Source organism: Rutidosis leptorrhynchoides, chromosome 2 (genome assembly GCF_046630445.1).
Source record: "Rutidosis leptorrhynchoides isolate AG116_Rl617_1_P2 chromosome 2, CSIRO_AGI_Rlap_v1, whole genome shotgun sequence".
In the NCBI taxonomy this organism is placed as follows: Eukaryota; Viridiplantae; Streptophyta; class Magnoliopsida; order Asterales; family Asteraceae; genus Rutidosis; species Rutidosis leptorrhynchoides.
This window is the reverse complement of record NC_092334.1, coordinates 613748954-613762796: the sequence shown is the minus strand read 5'-3', so window position 1 is coordinate 613762796 and position 13843 is coordinate 613748954.

Genomic DNA, 13843 nt, shown 5'->3' with positions numbered 1-13843 from the left:
AATATGTTTCATATAGACAATTGACCACCCAAGTTGACCAGTGATTCACGAACGTTAAAACTTGTAAAAACTATATGATGACATATATATGGATATATATATAGTTAACATGATACTATGATAAGTAAACATATCATTAAGTATATTAACAATGAACTACATATGTAAAAACAAGACTACTAACTTAATGATTATTAAACGAGACATATATGTAACGATTATCGTTGTAAAGACATTTAATGTATATATATCATATTAAGAGATATTCATACATGATAATATCATGATAATATAATAATTTAAAATCTCATTTGATATTATAAACATTGGGTTAACAACATTTAACAAGATCGTTAACCTAAAGGTTTCAAAACAACACTTACATGTAACGACTAACGATGACTTAACGACTCAGTTAAAATGTATATACATGTAGTATTTTAATATGTATTTATACACTTTTGAAAGACTTCAAGACACTTATCAAAATACTTCTACTTAACAAAAATGCTTACAATTATATCCTCGTTCAGTTTCATCAACAATTCTACTCGTATGCACCCGTATTCGTACTCGTACAATACACAGCTTTTAGATGTATGTACTATTGGTATATACACTCCAATGATTAGCTCTTAGCAGCCCATGTGAGTCACCTAACACATGTGGGAACCATCATTTGGCAACTAGCATGAAATATCTCATAAAATTACAAAAATATGAGTAATCATTCATGACTTATTTACATGAAAACAAAATTACATATCCTTTATATCTAATCCATACACCAACGACCAAAAACACCTACAAACACTTTCATTCTTCAATTTTCTTCATCTAATTGATCTCTCTCAAGTTCTATCTTCAAGTTCTAAGTGTTCTTCATATATTTTACAAGTTCTAGTTACATAAAATCAAGAATACTTTCAAGTTTGCTAGCTCACTTCCAATCTTGTAAGGTGATCATTCAACCTCAAGAAATCTTTGTTTCTTACAGTAGGTTATCATTCTAATATAAGGTAATAATCATATTCAAACTTTGGTTCAATTTCTATAACTATAACCATCTTATTTCAAGTGATGATCTTACTTGAACTTGTTTTCGTGTCATGATTCTGCTTCAAGAACTTCGAGCCATCCAAGGATCCGTTGAAGCTAGATCCATTTTTCTCTTTTCCAGTAGGTTTATCCAAGGAACTTAAGGTAGTAATGATGTTCATAACATCATTCGATTCGTACATATAAAGCTATCTTATTCGAAGGTTTAAACTTGTAATCACTAGAACATAGTTTAGTTAATTCTAAACTTGTTCGCAAACAAAAGTTAATCCTTCTAACTTGAATTTTAATATCAACTAAACACATGTTCTATATCTATATGATATGCTAACTTAATGATTTAAAACCTGGAAACACGAAAAACACCGTAAAACCGGATTTACGCCGTCGTAGTAACACCGCGGGCTGTTTTGGGTTAGTTAATTAAAAACTATGATAAACTTTGATTTAAAAGTTGTTATTCTGAGAAAATGATTTTTATTATGAACATGAAACTATATCCAAAAATTATGGTTAAACTCAAAGTGGAAGTATGTTTTCTAAAATGGTCATCTAGACGTCGTTCTTTCGACTGAAATGACTACCTTTACAAAAATGACTTGTAACTTATTTTTCCGACTATAAACCTATACTTTTTCTGCTTAGATTCATAAAATAGAGTTCAATATGAAACCATAGCAATTTGATTCACTCAAAACGGATTTAAAGTGAAGAAGTTATGGGTAAAACAAGATTGGATAATTTTTCTCATTTTAGCTACGTGAAAATTGGTAACAAATCTATTCCAACCATAACTTAATCAACTTGTATTGTATATTATGTAATCTTGAGATACCATAGACACGTATACAATGTTTCGACCTATCATGTCGACACATCTATATATATTTCGGAACAACCATAGACACTCTATATGTGAATGTTGGAGTTAGCTATACAGGGTTGAGGTTGATTCCAAAATATATATAGTTTGAGTTGTGATCAATACTGAGATACGTATACACTGGGTCGTGGATTGATTCAAGATAATATTTATTGATTTATTTCTGTACATCTAACTGTGGACAACTAGTTGTAGGTTACTAACGAGGACAGCTGACTTAATAAACTTAAAACATCAAAATATATTAAAAGTGTTGTAAATATATTTTGAACATACTTTGATATATATGTATATATTGTTATAGGTTCGTGAATCAACCAGTGACCAAGTCTTACTTCCCGACGAAGTAAAAATCTGTGAAAGTGAGTTATAGTCCCACTTTTAAAATCTAATATTTTTGGGATGAGAATACATGCAGGTTTTATAAATGATTTACAAAATAGACACAAGTACGTGAAACTACATTCTATGGTTGAATTATCGAAATCGAATATGCCCCTTTTTATTAAGTCTGGTAATCTAAGAATTAGGGAACAGACACCCTAATTGACGCGAATCCTAAAGATAGATCTATTGGGCCTAACAAACCCCATCTAAAGTACCGGATGCTTTAGTACTTCAAAATTTATATCATATCCGAAGGGTGTCCCGGAATGATGGGGATATTCTTATATATATGCATCTTGTTAATGTCGGTTACCAGGTGTTCACCATATGAATGATTTTTATCTCTATGTATGGGATGTGTATTGAAATATGAAATCTTGTGGTCTATTATTATGATTTGATATATATAGGTTAAACCTATAACTCACCAACATTTTTGTTGACATTTTAAGCATGTTTATTCTCAAGTGATTATTAAGAGCTTCCGCTGTCACATACTTAAATAAGGACGAGATTTGGAGTCCATGCTTGTATGATATTGTGTAAAAACTGCATTCAAGAAACTTATTTTGTTGTAACATATTTGTATTGTAAACCATTATGTAATGGTCGTGTGTAAACATGATATTTTAGATTATCATTATTTGATAATCTACGCAAAGCTTTTTTAAACCTTTATTGATGAAATAAAGGTTATGGTTTGTTTTAAAATGAATGCAGTCTTTGAAAAACGTCTCATATAGAGGTCAAAAACCTCGCAACGAAATCAATTAATATGGAACGTTTTTAATCAATAAGAACGGGACATTTCATCATGGATCCGATTTTAATCTCACTGCTTATACTGATGCGGATCATGGCGGTTGCCATGTTGATAGAAAAAGCACATTTGGATCAATTCAGATGTTGGGGAATATGTTAGTTGGTTGGTCATCCAAGAAACAAAACTTTGTTTCACTGTCAACAGCTGAGTCTGAGTACATTGCTGCAGCTCACTGTTGTTCACAATTTTTGTGGATGCAAACTCAACTTTTGGACTATGGCTTTTAGATAACTAAGACCCCGATATACTGTGATTCACAAAGAGCAATTGCCATAACTAGCAACCCGGTTCAGCATTCTAAGACTAAACACATAGATATTTGTTATCATTTCATTAAGGACCATGTAGAAAAAGGAGATGTAGAGTTATACTTTGTGCCTACCAAAGTGCAATTAGCTGACATGTTCACTAAACCCTTAGATGAACTTAGGCTAAAGTTCTTGATCAAAGAAATTGGCATAGTAGAGTATGGTGCTTAACTTTTCTTAGCTCTATTGGGACTTATACCCGGAATCATGTGTTTAAGGGGAGTATATACTTTCTAGGGGGAGCAACTGATTTCTTCTGCTTTAGATATTCTCTTTCAAGGGGGAGCCTTTAGATTTCTGTTAACTTCCTAGGTTTATTTTTTCAATGGTTACGAAAGGGGGAGGTAACTCATTGATATAATGTTTCAAGGGGGAGTTAATTTATTTTCTTGGGAACATATCAAAATGTTAATTTACTTTCCTGTATATCACATTTTGAGGGGGAGAAAAAGGGAGAAAATGAAAAGAAAATTGCTTTTCAAAAGTGAATTCATAAACTTTTTGTTTTATATCTGAAATAATTCACTAAGGCTTGTATACATCTCAGTATGCAACCCGTTTTAACAATTGGTATCACTGAAGATTTGCACTTTGTACATAATTCAAAGTTTTTCTAAGTACAAATCTTGTTTTGAGAAAATTCATAAAAATTGGAAAAGTTAAAATCCAAAAAGATTTGAATTTCACCGAATAAATGCTAATTTTAGCATCATACCGAATCTGACAACCAACAGCACAGATTCGGTAAGTTCAAAATTTTCAAAAATGTCTCAGAAATGTTTTTCATTGAAAATGTGATAATCTTGGAAAATTCTTGATAAAGATCTGTCAAAATTTGAAGTTAATTTGTTGAATTTTGAAAATGGACTGCATTTGGTAAAATAGGCCCATTCGGTAAGGCCCATGTTTTTCAAAATCATTCGGTATCTATAAATAGGAGGGTCAAAGTCAAACTTTCTCTCACCTTGTATTAATTGCATACCGAATCTGCCTTAACTTACCGAGTCTGCCTAATCTACCGAGTTCGGTCTTCTGTATCTTCAAATTTTTGGTATTTCTTTACTTTTATTAAATCTAAGATGCACATATTGTAGATCTAAGATAATTGAATGTTTATAAACCAGAAAAGATTGCAAATAACAAGATTGTGACACTCAATTTTGAGAAAGTGTTGATTATACCGAATCTGAGTCGAATATCTTGAATCTTAGATTAAACTCATATGATTAGGATAATTAACATAAAAACTTGTCAAATCTATGTTAAATTGATTGATCTATCAATTGACCGAGTCTGATTACATGTTTAATTGATTATTTGATGGATTCTGTATATACCGAATGTGTTCTTGCTACAGTACCGAGTCTGTTCAAATAATTAACATGTTTTCCTGATTTAATTGAGTGGTTAATTGATTATGATTATGTTTTTGCATGATATGAGACTGAATATGCATGTTTGAGTGATTATCTTTGAATTTTGAAGATACCGAATCTGTTCTTGGCTTGATACCGAGTCTGTTATTTGGTACTTTGAAATTATGTGATTTTTAACTTAAAACACTTAACATGTTTTATCTAAGTCTTTGAAATGAAAACTCAAGCTTATTTGGTTACCGAATCTGAAGTTTTCATGAATACCAAATCTGCTTACTTGTGTTTAAAATTGACTAAGTGTTATTCTGATTCTTTATGGTATATATTTGATTTTACATGATGATTCTGTAATGTGATGAATATCATATGAATGTCATGTTTGTCAAATGTTTGGAATAAATGATTTTTTATAACTTAGAAAAACCATAAAAATTATAAAATCTAAAAAATACAAAGGTTTTCAAGGAAATAAGAATAGAGATATGTGCTTTATGATAACATCTCGTGGTCTTCTATTTCTTATTTATACAGCTAAATGGCGAACAATCACTTCATCAATTCAGAAACCAACATCCCTTGCAATTACTGGACTGCTATTCTAGAGAGGCATACGTTATGGCCTGCTCTAAGCTCAACAGTTAGTGTGTCAGTCACAGACTTAGAGCTTCTAAATAGAACTATTAGGTTTGTGGAGGCTACACAACCTACTGCTGCTAATCCAGAGGGAGAACAAGCTAAATTTGAATTTGAGCTACGAGGCATACAAGGATTCAGGAGTATCACCAAGGCTGACTTCAGGAGGATCTTTCAGCTTCTTCTTGTACAGAATGCTCCTGCTTTACCTGCTACTCAGCAGATGATGAGCTCAATCTTTCAACTTGGATATGTTGGAGCTACTAATGTTTCACCAGCTAAGTTCCAAAAGAAGTATCTGCACTCTCGGTGGCATGTGATCTTCTCGATCATCAACAGATGTTTACTGATGACAAGGAGTGGATCTGACAGCCTAACTGTGCCGATGCTCAAGCTGTTCTACTCATTCATAAGAGTGGAAACTCCGGACTATGCAGAACTCCTATGGGATTTGGTTCAAGCTCAAGTAGATAAACCAAGGGGTTCTTACATTCCTTGTGAAAGGTTTTCTGTATCTTTATCCGTGATGCTATAAATGCTTGCAGAAATGAAAATATTTTTGTACCAGGTATGAAATGTCCCGTTCATATTGACTATAAACGTTCCATATTAATTGATTTCGTCACGAGGTTTTGACCTTTATATGAGACGTTTTTCAAAGACTGCATTCATTTTTTTAAAATAACCATAACCTTTATTTTTAACGATAAAGGTTTAAAAAGTGTTACGTAGATTATCAAGAAATGATAATCTAAAATATATCGTTTACACACGACCATTACATAATGGTTTACAATAAAAATATGTTACATCGAACTAAGATCTTGAATGCAGTTTTTACATAATATCATACAATCATGGACTCCAAATCTTGTCCTTAATTTAATATGCAACAGCGGAAGCTCTTAATAATCACCTGAGAATAAACATGCTTAAAACGTCAACAAAAATATTGGTGAGTTATAGGTTTAACCTATATATTATCAAATCATAATAATAGACCACAAGATTTCATTTTTTTCATAAATATACATCTCATATCAGGCATTTCGCAAACTGTATAGAGATAAAAATTCATTCATATGTTGAACACCTGGTAACCGACCTTAACAGGATGCATATAGAATATCCCCCATCATTCCGGGACTCTTATCGGATATGATAATTCGAAGTACTAAAGCATCCATACTCGGATGAGGCTTGTTGGGCCAAATAGACCTATCTTTAGGATTCGCGTCAATTAGGGGCCATTTCCCTAATTCTTAGGCTACCAAGCTAAAAAGGGGCATATTCGGTTCGATAATCCAACATAGAAAGTAGTTTTGATTACTTTTGTCTATTTTGTAAAACATTTATAAACTGCATGTATTCTAATCCCAAAATAATAGATTTTAAAAGTGGGACTATAACTCACTTTCACAGATTTTTACTTCATTGGGAAGTAAGACTTAGCCACTGGTCGATTCACGAACCTATAACAAATATGTGCATATATATCAATTTATGATCGGAATATATTCACAACATTTTTTATTACGTTTTTATGATTTAAGTTTGTTAAGTTAGCAGTCTTCGTTAGTAACCTACAACTAGTTGTCCACAGTTAGATGTACAGAAATAAATCAATATATATATCTTGAATCAATCCACGACCCAGTGTATACACGTCTCAGGCTAGATCACAACTCAAAGTATATATATTTTTGGAATCAACCTCAACCCTGTATAGCTAACTCAAACATTACTGCATATAGAGTGTCAATGGTTGTTCCAAATAATATATATAGATGGGTCGATATGATATGTCAAAACATTGTATACGTGTATATGGTATCCCAAGATTACATAATATGTATAATACAATATAAATTAGTTAGGATATGTTTAGTCTAGATTTGTTACAAAATTTTCGTAGCTAAAACTAGCAAGTTTATCCAATTTTGTTTTACCCGTCATTTCTTCGTTTCAAATCTGTTTTGAGTGATTCAAGTTGCTATGGTTTTATAATGAACTGAAATTTATGAAACTAAAGAGAAAAAGTATAAGTTTATAGTCGGAAATACAGGTTACAAGTCATTTTTTAAAGAGGTAGTCATTTCTGTCGAAAAAACGACTTCTTGATGACCATTTTGAAAAACATACTTCCACTTTGAGTTTAACCATGATTTTTGGATATAGTTTCATGTTCATAAGAAAAATTATTTTCCCAGAAGAACAACTTTTAAATCAAAGTTTATCATAGTTTTTAATTAACTAACCCAAAACAGCCCGTGGTGTTACTACGACGGCGTATGTCCGGTTTTACGGTATTCTTCGTGTTTCCAGGTTTTAAATCATTAAGTTAGCATATCATATAGATATAGAACATGTGTTTAGTTAATTTTAAAATTCAAGTTAGAAGGATTAACTTTGTTTGCGAACAAGTTTAGAATTAACTAAACTATGTTCTAGTGATTACATGTTCAAATCTTCGAATAAGATAGTTTTATATATATGAATCGAATGATGTTATGAACATCATTACTACCTCAAGTTTAGTAGGTAAACCTACTGGAAGTGACAAAAATTGATCTAGCTTCAAAGGATTCTTGGATGGCTTGAAAGTTCTTGAAGTAGAATCATGATACGAAAACAAGTTCAAGTAAGATTTCCACTCGAAATAAGATAGTTATAGTTATAGAAATTGAATCAAAGTTTAAATATGAGTATTACCTTGTATTAGAAAGATATCTTACTGTAAATAAGAAAGATTTCTTGAGCTTAGATGATTACTTGGATTGGATTAGAAAGCTTGGAAGTAATCTTGCAAACTTGATAGTATTCTTGATTTTATGAAACTAGAACTTATAGAATTTATGAAGAACACTTAGAACTTGAAGATAGAACTTGAGAGAGATCAATTAGATGAAGAAAATTGAAGAATTAAAGTGTTTGTAGGTGTTTTTGGTCGTTGGTATATGGATTAGATATAAAGGATGTGTAAGTTTGTTTTCATGTAAATAATTCATGAATGATTTATAATATTTTTTGTAATTTTGTGAGATATTTTATGCTAGTTTCCAAATGATGGTTCCCACCTATTTAATAACTCACATGGGCTACTAAGGAGCTGATGATTGAGTGTATATACTAATAGTATATACATCTTAGAAGCTGTGTATTGTACGAGTACGAATACGGGTGCATACGAGTAGAATTGTTGATGAAAATGAATGAGGATGTAATTGTAAGCATTTTTGTTAAGTAGAAGTACTTTGATATATGTCATAAAGTCTTCCAAAAGTGTACTAATACATATTAATACACTACATGTATATACATTTTAACTGAGTCGTTAAGTCACCGTTAATCGTTACATGTAAGTGTTGTTTTGAAACCTTTAAGTTAACGATCTTGTAAAATGTAATTAATCCATTGTTATAATACTTAAATAAGATGTTAAATTGTTATGTTATCATAATAACATGGTGTATAAATATATCTTAACATCATATATATATATATATATATATATATATATATATATATATATATATATATATATATATATATATATATATGTTAAAATACTATTACAATGATAATCGTTATATATATGTCTCGTTTCGAAATCCTTAAGTTAGTAGTCTTGTTTTTACATATGTAGTTCATTGTTAACACACTTAATGATTTACTTAATTATCATTTTATCATGTTAAATATAGTGTAACAATATCTTAATATGATACATATGTATTTAGTAAGATGTTGTTATAACGATAATCGTTATATATATCATTTTCGAGTTTCTTAAATCAATAATCTCATTTGTTTGTATATAACTCATTGTTAACATATTTATGGAGATACTTACTTATCATAATCTCATGTTAACCATATATATATATATATATATATATATATATATATATATATATATATATATATATATATATATATATATATATATATATATATATATATATATATATCCATTTATATAACATCATGTAGTTTTTACAAGTTTTTAACGTTCGTGAATCGCCGGTCAACTTGGGTGGTCAATTGTCTATATGAAACTCATTTCAAATAATCAAGTCTTAACAAGTTTGATTGCTTATCATGTTGGAAATATTTAATCATGTAAATATCAATCTCATTTAATATATATAAAAATGGAAAAGTTCGGGTCACTACAGTACCTACCCGTTAAATAAATTTCGTCCCGAAATTTTAAGCTGTTGAAGGTTTTGACGAATCTTCTGGAAATAGATGCGGGTATTTCTTCTTCATCTGATCTTCACATTCCCAGGTAAACTCGGGTCCTCTACGAGCGTTCCATCGCACCTTAACGATTGGTATTTTATTTTGCTTAAGTCTTTTAACCTCACGATCCATTATTTCGACGGGTTCTTCGATGAATTGAAGTTTTTCATTGATTTGAATTTCGTCTAATGGAATAGTGAGATCTTCTTTAGCAAAAGATTTCTTCAAATTCGAGACGTGGAAAGTGTTATGTACAGTCGCGAGTTGTTGTGGTAACTCAATTCGGTAAGCTACCGATTCGACACGATCAATAATCTTGAATGGTCCAATGTACCTTGGATTTAGTTTCCCCCGTTTACCAAATCGAACAACGCCTTTCCAAGGTGAAACCTTAAGCATGACCATCTCTCCAACTTTAAATTCTATGTCTTTTCTTTTAATGTCCGCGTAACTCTTTTGTCGACTTTGGGCGGTTTTCAACCGTTGTTGAATTTGAATGATCTTCTCAGTAGTTTCTTGAATTATCTCTGGACCCGTAATCTGTCTATCCCCCACTTCACTCCAACAAATCGGAGACCTACACTTTCTACCATAGAGTGCTTCAAACGGCGCCATCTCAATATTCGAATGGTAACTGTTGTTGTAGGAAAACTCTGCTAATGGTAGATGTCGATCCCAACTATTTCCAAAATCAATAACACATGCTCGTAGCATGTCTTCAAGCATTTGTATCGTCCTTTCGCTCTGCCCATCAGTTTGTGGATGATAGGCAGTGCTCATGTCTAGACGAGTCCCTAATGCTTGTTGTAACGTCTGCCAGAATCTTGAAACAAATCTGTCATCCCTATCAGAGATAATAGAGACTGGTATTCCATGTCTGGAGACAACTTCCTTCAAGTATAGTCGTGCTAACTTCTCCATTTTATCATCTTCCCTCATTGGCAGAAAGTGTGCTGACTTGGTGAGACGATCGACTATTACCCAAATAGTATCATAACCACTTGCAGTCCTTGGCAATTTAGTAATGAAATCCATGGTAATGTTTTCCCATTTCCATTCCGGGATTTCGGGTTATTGAAGTATACCTGATGGTTTCTGATGTTCAGCTTTGACCTTAGAACACGTCAAACATTCTCCTATGTATCTAGCAATATCGGCTTTCATGCCCAGCCACCAAAAGTGTTTCTTGAGATCTTTGTACATCTTCCCCGCTCCGGGATGTATTGAATATCTGGTTTTATGTGCTTCCTTAAGTACCTTTTCTCTCACATCTCCAAACCTTGGTACCCAAATTATTTCAGCTCTATATCGAGTTCCATCTTCCTGAATATTAAGGTGTTTCTCTGACCCTTTGGGTATTTCATTTTTCAAATTCCCTTCTTTTACAACTCCCTGTTGCGCCTCCTTTATTTGAGTAGTAAGGTTAGTACAAATAATTATATTCATAGCTTTTACCCGTATAGGTTCTCTGTCCTTTCTACTCAAAGCATCGGCTACCACATTCGCCTTCCCCGGTTGGTAACGAATCTCTAAATCGTAATCATTCAATAACTCAATCCATCTACGCTGCCTCATGTTCAGTTGTTTCTGATTAAATATGTGTTGAAGACTTTTGTGGTCGGTATATATAATACTTTTGACCCCATATAAATAGTGCCTCCAAGTCTTTAATGCAAAAACAACCGCGCCTAATTCCAAATCATGCGTCGTATAATTCTGCTCGTGAATCTTCAATTGTCTAGACGCATAAGCAATTACCTTCATTCGTTGCATTAATACACAGCCGAGACCTTGCTTTGAGGCGTCACAATATATCACAAAATCATCATTCCCTTCAGGAAATGACAATATAGGTGCCGTAGTTAACTTTTTCTTCAACAATTGAAACGCTTTCTCCTGCTCATCCTTCCATTAGAATTTCTTCCCTTTATGCGTTAATGCAGTCAAGGGTTTTGCTATTTTGGAAAAATCTTGGATGAATCTTCTGTAGTAACCAGCTAGTCCTAAAAATTGGCGTATATGTTTCGGAGTTTTCGGGGTTTCCCATTTTTCAACAGTTTCAATCTTTGCCGGATCCACCTGAATACCTTCTTTGTTCACTAGGTGACCGAGGAATTGAACTTCTTCTAACCAAAATGTACACTTTGAAAACTTAGCGTATAGTTTTTCTTTCCTCAACAACTCTAGCACTTTTCTCAAATGTTCTTCGTGCTCTTGCTCATTCTTTGAGTAAATAAGTATGTCATCGATAAAAACAATGACAAACTTGTTGAGATATGGCCCACACACACGGTTCTTGAGGTCCATGAACACAGCTGGTGCGTTAGTCAATCCAAATGGCATAACCATAAACTCGTAATGACCGTATCGCATCCTGAAAGCAGTCTTTGGAATATCATCCTCCTTCACCCGCATTTGATGATACCCGGAACGTAAATCGATCTTCGAATAAACCGACGAGCCTTGTAGTTGACCAAATAAGTCGTCGATTCTTGGTAGTGGGTAACAGTTCTTGATGGTAAGCTTGTTCAACTCTCGGTAGTCGATACACAACCTGAATGTACCATCTTTCTTCTTGACAAACAAAACAGGAGCTCCCCACGGTGATGTGCTTGGTCGAATGAAACCACGCTCTAATAGTTCTTGTAATTGACTTTGAAGTTCCTTAATTTCGCTGGGTGCGAGTTTGTATGGAGCGTGAGCTATTGGTGCAGCTCCTGGTACAAGATCTATTTGAAATTCAATAGATCGGTGTGGAGGTAGTCCCGGTAATTCTTTCGGAAATACATCGGGAAATTCTTTTGCGACGTGAACATCATTGATGTTCTTTTCTTCGGTTTGTACTTTCTCGACATGTGCTAGCACAGCATAGCAACCTTTTCTTATTAGCTTTTGCGCCTTCAAATTACTAATAAGATTTTTCTTCGCGTTGCTCTTTTTTCCGTATACCATTAAGGGTTTTCCTTCTTCTCGTACAATGCGAATTGCATTTTTGTAACATACGATCTCTGCTTTCTCCTTTTTTAACCAGTCCATGCCAATTATTACATCAAAACTCCCTAACTCTACTGGTATCAAATCAATCTTAAACGTTTCACTAACAGTTTAATTTCTCGATTCCGACATATTTTATCTGCCGAAATTAATTTACCGTTTGCTAATTCGAGTAAAAATTTATTATTCATAGGAGTCAATGGACCACTTAATTTAGCACAAAAATCTCTACTCATATAGCTTCTATCCGCACCCGAATCAAATAAAACATAAGCAGGTTTTTCATTGATAAGAAACGTACCCGTAACAAGCTCCGGGTCTTCCTGCGCTTCTTCCGCATTAATGATAAAAACTCTCCCATGGCTTTGCCCATTATTATTTCTCTGGTTTGGGCACGCAGTTTTATAGTGGCCCTTATTCCCGCATCCATAACAAATAATGTGGGCATTACTTGTTCCTTTACCCGATGGTCCATAAACTTCACACTTCGTTGCATCATGACCCTTTCTATTACATTTGGTACATGTTGCCGGATAAAAAGTAGTTGGATGGTACCCTTCACACCTTAGACACGGAATTTTCTGATTTTGAATACCAGTGTTGATATTGAGCTTGTCGTTGGGATTGTTGTTGTTGCAGTTGGTATTGTTGTTGGGATGATTGTTGTAGTAGTTGTTGTTGGAATGGTTTTTGTTACGTTTGTTGTTACGAAAAATGGTGCGATTTTGGTTGTGGTTGTGGTGTTGATTGTTGAAGCGATACTTACTGTTGTTGTGTTGATTGTTGAAATTGTGAGTCTTGTTACTAGGTTCTTCCCACTTTCTCTTGACTTGCTTCGTTTTGGCCTCTTCGGCCGCCTGCTCCTTAATTCTTTCCTCAATCTGATTTATGAGTTTGTGAGCCATTCGACTTGCCTTTTGTATGGAGGCGGGCTCGTGTGAACTCACATCTTCTTGAATCTTCTCCGGTAACCCTTTTACAAATGCGTCGGTCTTCTCCTCTTCATCTTCAAACGCTCTTGGACACAATAGGCACAACTCTGTGAATCGTCGTTCGTACGTGGTGATGTCGAAACCTTGCATTCGTAATCCTCTAAGCTCTACCTTGAGCTTATTGACCTCATTTCTAGGATGAT